The following is a 7403-nucleotide window of genomic DNA, read 5'->3' on the forward strand; positions in this document are numbered from 1 at the left end:
ATAGCCCAGGCTGTCCTAAAATTGATTATCTTCCTATCTCTGCATACCCAGTGCTTAGACAACGTGCTTGTGTTACCATGCTGACCCAAGATGACCCTGCTTACAGGATACAATAACCTGGTGGAACAAACAAGGTAAGTTACAACATAACATTTGTGATTTAACACAAAATTAAATAAAGAAAGGACCCTCTCATGCTCCCATTGGGAAGATGGAGTGCAGTATTGATATAAAGTTCTTAGGCTCACATATCCATTGGGTCTTCTATTACTATCAATTTTAGGGCAGTTAAATGTCAAGAATTCCTTTAAAAAAAAATCCAGGAAGTCTCACGTCTTCCTTCCAGGTGAATTCTATTAACAGTTTCTAAGCACAGACACTACCTATGGTAATCATATAAAGCAGGAGGCAACGTAGGCTGACCAGAGATGACAAGGGTTGTTTGGGAAGATGGAGTGCAGTTATACATATATGACATAGGAAAACTCACTAGTGAGGATACTTTTAAAATGGGAAATACTGGGCTGGTGAGATGGCTCAGCGGTTAAGAGCACTGACTGTTCTTCTGAAGGTTCTGAGTTCAAATTCCAGCAACCACTGGGTGGCTCACAACCATTCATAGTGAGATCTGACGCCCTCTTCTGGTGTGTCTGAAGACAGCAACAATAATAAAGTAATTTATTTTTATTATTATTATTAATATTGGGCCGGAGCAAGCAGGGTTGGTCAGAGCCAGTGGGCCAACTGGAACAAGCAGAGCGGGGCTGGAGAAAGCAGAGGTCCTAAATTCAATTCCCACCAACCACATGAAGGCTCACAACCATCTGTACAGCTATACTATACTCATATAGATGAAATAAATCTTTAAAAAAAAAATGGGAAATACAGCCGGGCAGTGGTAGCATACACCTTTAATCCTAGCATTCCGAAGGCAGAGGCAGGTAAACTGGAGTTCAAGTCTAGTATGGTATACAGAGTTCCAGGACGGCCAGGGGTCTCAAAAATCCACTGGCATATACTACATAGAGATAAATGCAACTAAAGGCAACAGGACATATTTGAGATTTCCTGACCCAATATAGTATTAACAATTATCTATTTCTCTTTAACATTTTAACGATTACTTTTCACATTTTTGGTTATATTTCAGCATACTTTTTTGCTTTTACAATATTTTGAATTTTTTTTAAAGAAAGTCTCATTGTGTAGCCCAGGCTAGCCTTGACGTTATGATTCTCTTGACTTGGCCACTTGGCTTCTTCAGTGCTAGGCTCACGGGCTTGCATCATCATACCCAACTGCACATATCTTTTTTTTTTCTCCCTACCAATAATTATTTCTCACCTTTTTAAAAAAAAAGATTTATTTATTATTATATCTAAGTACACTGTAGTTGTCTTCAGACACACCAGAAGAGGGCATCAAATCTCATTACCGATGGTTGTGAGCTGCCATGTGGTTGCTGGGATTTGAACTCAGGACCTTCAGAAGAGCATTCAGTGCTCTTAATCGCTGAGCTGTCTCCAGCCCTATTCCTCACCATTTTAATAAGTATAAAATACCTGTCTAGTCAGGAAGTGTTGGGGGAGTGTTTAAGGTTACAGTATTTACAAAACTCCTTAACGAACACCTCTATACCTAACATATTCATCCTTCATTCTCCCTCCTCCCTCCCTCTGTCTGTCTCTCTCTCACACACACACACCACCTTAGGCAATATTTAAAAGAACATTTATCTATTAATGTGTAATTTAAAAAACACGTTTAATGTTTTTTCCCTAAAGGAAAAAAACTGCCAAGCAGCAAATTATTGGCAGATAATAAATTCCTAAATCTCATACCTAGGTACATATAAAAATGTTAGAAAACATACAAGCCTACACAATAATATCTTCAGAAGTACTTACAATTTCATATAGGAACACTTTGGACTTAATGTAGAATGCTTTGGAATGGTTATGAGGCAGATCAGAGAGACCCACCTCTTCCTAGGCCATTGGGTTAAGAGTTAACCACTGTGAGACACTGTTAATTTTAAGGGTATCTATACTGTGAGCACCCCTTTTATGTTTATTTTTCCTTCAATTCGACTCTCTAATTAGACAACTATTAGACTCTTCCCTAGTGCCATCACTATTGTGAGCCAAGTCAGCTGAGTGCATATTGCCACTACCAATTGTTTTGAACACTCTATTCTAAATGCAGGAGCTTTGACAAAGCTTTAAGTCAACTAACCTGCTTGCTTAAGTACAACCTCCAGACTCTGCCATCACAAGCTCTGATGAACTCTTCATGACCCCACAGTTGTTCCAACCCAGGCCAGGAGGGAGCGTCTGTCTCCCCCCCCCCCCCGCCCCCCACCCCAGCACAAACATTTTCCTTGTTTGTGTGGATTGCTGTGAATGAGACACAGCCTACCACATTTGTGAGACATCTAAGAGGCATCCCTATACTATCACCAGCATCATTACCCAACAATAGGTTTCCCCAGTGTCCTCTTCTCTTACATTTATTTTAGTTGGTAACACACACAAAGTCAATTCCAAGTGGAGGTGGAGACAAAGCCAGAAGCAGTGTCAGTAGTAAGGAGACCTGAAGGGTTCTAGAGCTAACAGAGGTGAGAGCCAAAAGGGGGTTCCAGCTGTTTAAAGAGTCCCAGGAAGCTGCCAAACAGCGGAGACTCTTAACCTCTTTGGACAATGAAAACCGCTAACACTTGTCACTGTCAACAGGATGAAGACCCCATTCATCTTCAGGTTCTAGCCGCTGCTGTGGAGTCAAGGGTTCTGACACCCTAACCCTGTAACAAGCTAAATGCCTAACAGTACTGCTTACCTCTGAACCAGATCACCAAAGCTGCCAAGTGCTGGGGCCACTGGCAGTTAAAATCAGGAGCATTCATTCAGCCTCTAGCCTGAAGGCCTGGCTGGGAGAACTGTCTTGGGTTAAAATCAAAGCTTGGTCAATAGGCCTCTAGTGCCTGGGGTTCCTCATATGTCAGTCCAGACCCTAAGTCTTGGGTACTCCAGAATCCAGCATCGCTGGCAATAGACTCTTTGCCTATTCAGGATTCCTATCCAGGTAGAGCAAAAGATTCCCTACTAGCAGTAACAGCTCTGGACTCTTGGAAATCCTTTTGTATACTTTGTGAGAAAGTCTGAAAAGTAGATTTATAAATCAAGATAAATATTGAACTAACGTACATAAGTACTATTAAAAGATGGTAAGCCAATACTAACATATCATCAAGTGTCAATAGGTTGTTAAATGGAATTTAATGTAATGCTTTAATCGCCTTAAGTGTTGATTTAATTATCAATGATGCTGTAATTGAATAAAGCAAATTACATGGTAATGTGGATGATTTTAAATAAAGTATGTAACTTCATACATGGCCTGACAATAAAATTGAATTGCCTATCTAATCTACTTAGCAATGATATAAGAACTTAAGTGTTTGATTATATTCTAAGATATCTTTTCAAAATAGCACTTTTGTAAAACACAATCTGATTTTTAAATACAAATTATCACCATGTTCTTTCCACTAGTTTATATTGAAATCACATTTCCATACCAAATACTAAAATACACTAGGCAATAAATAAACCTAAAACACATTAACAAAACACATTTCTTTGACATAAAACACCTTACAGTGAGGGAAGGGTTAGATCTAAACACCGCTGTTAGAAGGAATGGCCTCACTGTTGGTATAGCCAAAAATGGTGTTTTAAAAGGTATGACGTAAAAAAGTGTATATAGGACCTGTCACGATACTTGTTCTTGACAACTTCTTTCTGGAATTTAATTATGGAGTGGGCTATCTTTCCACAAACTAGAAAAAAAGGCAGACACAATAAATAGATTCCTTTTATTGAAGTTGAACCAATTTACCCTTATGGTATCAAAGCAAACAAACTGATTTTTATTAATTTTGATTACAAGAATTCTCTGCACAAAGCAAAATTACCATCAAGACAAATGTAAAAATGATACAAAAGGCATTAAACTCCACATGTCTCTGTACTTCACTCAGGTAACATTTGGCTCTAGGTTTATGTACCACCTTTGTTGAAACTGTCTCATTTAAGCATACACATTCCAATTCCTTTCAAGTGGAGTATGGCAAGAAAAGAATGTACTCAGTTAGTACAATGAGAACTCCGGGCTTGAGAGAACATTAGCATAGTCTCTACAAACACAGGAGGTTGGTTGTGTAGAGATGGCTCTGGTGATCACTACAGAATCCTCCCTAATCTGGATGCTCTTCTAAAGTCTTGGTATGTTTGCAACTGACAGAAACTTACACAAAGTCTCCCAGTTCCTCAATACTTTCCAAAAACACTTGGCTCTCTCCTTAACCTAATGTGTACAGCCAGGCTGTACATACTTAGTTGGGATGCGTATTTCTTATTAAGCATGTATCCTCACCGATGCTAATATAAACCACTGCAAATCAAGAGACTAAGATGATAACTGTGGAGTTTTCTGACAATATTCCATCTTTGAAGAGACTGAACTTTTGCTAGTTCTTGCAGCCACGCTACAGACATTTAACACTATGTACTTAGCCGCTATCCTACTGTGCGCTCAGCCGGTTTAAGTTTAATCCTCCCTTATGATAATAATGTAGCCAACGGGGCTGGTGAGATGGCTCAGCAGGTAAGAGCACTGACTGCTCTTCCAAAGGTCCTGAGTTCAAATCCCAGCAACATGGTGGCTCACAACCATCCGCAACGAGATCCGATGCCCTCTTCTGGAGTGTCTGAAGACAGCTACAGTGTACTTACATATAACAATAAATAAATCTTTAAAAACAACAACAACAACAAAACCAATGTAGCCAACCTTATAATGCTGTGGATTTCCCATGCAATTAGCTATTCCAACATAAGCTGAATGCATAATTTTAATCATATTATGTATTTGTCCATGGTCCTGACCCAGAATAATTTGTGAATATTCTGATAATCATTGCTGAAAGCAACCAACAGGTTGAAAGCAACCCCAAATAAAACATATTTACTATAAATATTGAATGCTAAATATGGATATAGTTTGATAACATGGTTTGGTTTTGCCTCTCAGGGTCACTAATGTAGCTTCTTTCCAGGTCAAACTGTTTCTACAAAACCTTATCCTTCATTTCTTTCCCAAACATTTTCTGTGCTATTTAATAAATGCAAAGCAAGGCCTTTGTTTGGGACAGACACAGAATGATATAGGCAAGCACAACTTGAAAGAGAGAAAGAAAGGAAGAAAAGACCGACCAACCAGAGGACACAAGTAACTATTTTCCAGATACACTCTATTTCCAACCTCAAACCTTAAGACTAAAACTGATTTCCTCCTTCGAAAAGTTAAAACCTGAATACTTGGAAAAAATTGTATTTTGTATGTATCCCCCAAACTGCTAAACATACCGATATGACAAGAAAATGGTAACAATACCAGGTGTTTCCCTCAACTGAAAGATTCAGTGGCCCAGGCGGGTTTCTAGATCATCCCCCTGAACAACAGTTTGGGCAAGACTATCATAATCTAAAGTAATGAAACGTTAGCTTATTTGGTGGCACTCAAAAGCACCAGAGAAAGACAGTAGTGGGATAAAAGCATAAAGTAATAATTTTCTTCATATAGGAGTGTTTTTTCACTTCTGTGGAGAATATCATTAGTCTCTCGCTAACCTGGTACACGCAACATAACAATCTTTGAAATGGATTTTAAGTTTGTCTAAGTTTAACCAAATATACAAAATTGTATCACTATTCTACCACAGTAAAAAGCTAGTAATATTTTGTTATTATAGTTGTTTTAAATATTATAGTAAATTACTCGAATTATTAAGGTACATTTAAGACTGGCCTAAAGAAATTTGCAGTACCAGAAATAGAAAATCTATAAGGAAAATAGCCTTTGATGTTTGTAAAACTTTCAATATAATCAAAGGTCTTTTCTTTCTTAATTTACAGCGTAAAAGCCACAAAAGTTATTTACAATACGAAAATATAGCTCTAATTAATAAAAGTCAGCACATCTAGCTTAAGACATACCACATCATAAACAGTATGAAATGCATTTTTCTTTCGAGGATGTCCCAAAGGAAGTCTAGCTGTCAGAAAGAGGTACAAGAGCCGAGAAAAGCAATCACGAGAATTCGGCCTGGGAAAGAGACCTAATGTACATTTCACGGGCTATCACTCTTTCTCTAGCTACACCGAAGTCTTTAACTATAAAAACATATGCTGTATCACTGAACAGCACAGGATGGCACTGGACCACTTCTTTCGGAGTAAAACTCGTTAAGGTTGCGGGGAGATTCTCCAAAAAAAAGTTCTTGCTAGAGGGCCAAAGAGGGTTTTGAAACGCTAAAGGTCTGCTCCGCAGGATCCTGACAATTACTAGTTGGCTGGGCCAGGACTCTCCCCGCACCCCAGGCCACGTCCCGCGCGGTCTCTAAAGAGAAAGTCCGGCTGGCAACCATGACTTCCTTCGCTGAGTCCAACCGGCGAGGGGCTCACGGGCCAAACGAGCGGAGGAGAAATGGTGGGCTTGGGACGACCCCCGCCCCCACTGCCCTGCCAACCCCACCCACGCAGCCGAGGGGGCTCAGTCCACCGCCGCCCCAGCCAAGCCAGGCTGGCAGCTCCGCCGCCCAGCACGCACACGCCCGCGGGGCCCCCGGCGCTGTCCTCCGCGACTCGGGCCCACCCCCAGGGGTCCCGGCGCCATTTAGTTCCTCCAGCCCGCCGCCATTTTCCGCCCCCGCCGGCTCGCCGCTGCGCCCCAGCGATCGCTCGGGAGTTCCAGCCGCCAGCGGCCGCTTGAGCCGGCGACGGAGACCGCGGGCGCGGCGTGCGCGGCCTGCCGCGGCGGCTAAGCGAAGCCCGGACTCAGACCCCGCCCGCGGCACCCAGCCGGCGACAGCCAAGGCCTGCGAAGGGGCCGGCTCGGCCGCACTGGGCGGAGCGGCTGCGGCGGAGGCCCGGACCTGAAGGTTCCATCGCACTTACTTCCTGTTTTGGGTCCGGGCACTTTGGAAGAACCAGGATGGAGGCTCCAAAAAATACCAGGATGGAGGAAGCAGCCGCGGGAGAGAGTGGCTGCAGCTGGGGTGAGCGAGCGCAACCAGCCACCGGAAACGGAGCCGCGAGGCCGCGCCCCGCCCCCGCCCTCCCAGCACCCCCCCTCCGGCCCGCCTCTCCCGGGGGGCGGGCCCGCGCGCCACCCTCGACGTCACTTCCGCCTGCGTCGGCACGCTGATGGCTTGCTGCGGAATCGAGCTCCATTCTCCGCGAGCGATAGGGTCGGACGGTCGCCGCCGAGCTGTGGCGGATGATAGACATAAAGGAGGGTCTTTCCCTTGGCAGGCGTCTGCACCATCTGTCTCTTAGTTTCCG

General features: G+C 42.9%; 1 protein-coding gene across 4 annotated transcripts in view; it reads right to left on the reverse strand.

The window, feature by feature from the left end:
• The window catches only part of Dmtf1 (cyclin D binding myb like transcription factor 1), a 41088-nt gene extending 33929 nt beyond the window's left edge, over positions 1–7159 (reverse strand). For all 4 annotated transcript variants that reach the window (XM_029477164.1, XM_029477165.1, XM_029477163.1 and 1 more), the window contains exon 1: positions 7017–7159. The gene's annotated coding sequence lies outside the window, so the exon portion shown is untranslated. The remainder of the gene's footprint in view (positions 1–7016) is intronic.
• Between the last annotated feature and the right edge of the window lie 244 nt (positions 7160–7403).

This window comes from Mus caroli, chromosome 5, assembly GCF_900094665.2.
Source record: "Mus caroli chromosome 5, CAROLI_EIJ_v1.1, whole genome shotgun sequence".
NCBI classification, from domain to species: Eukaryota; Metazoa; Chordata; class Mammalia; order Rodentia; family Muridae; genus Mus; species Mus caroli.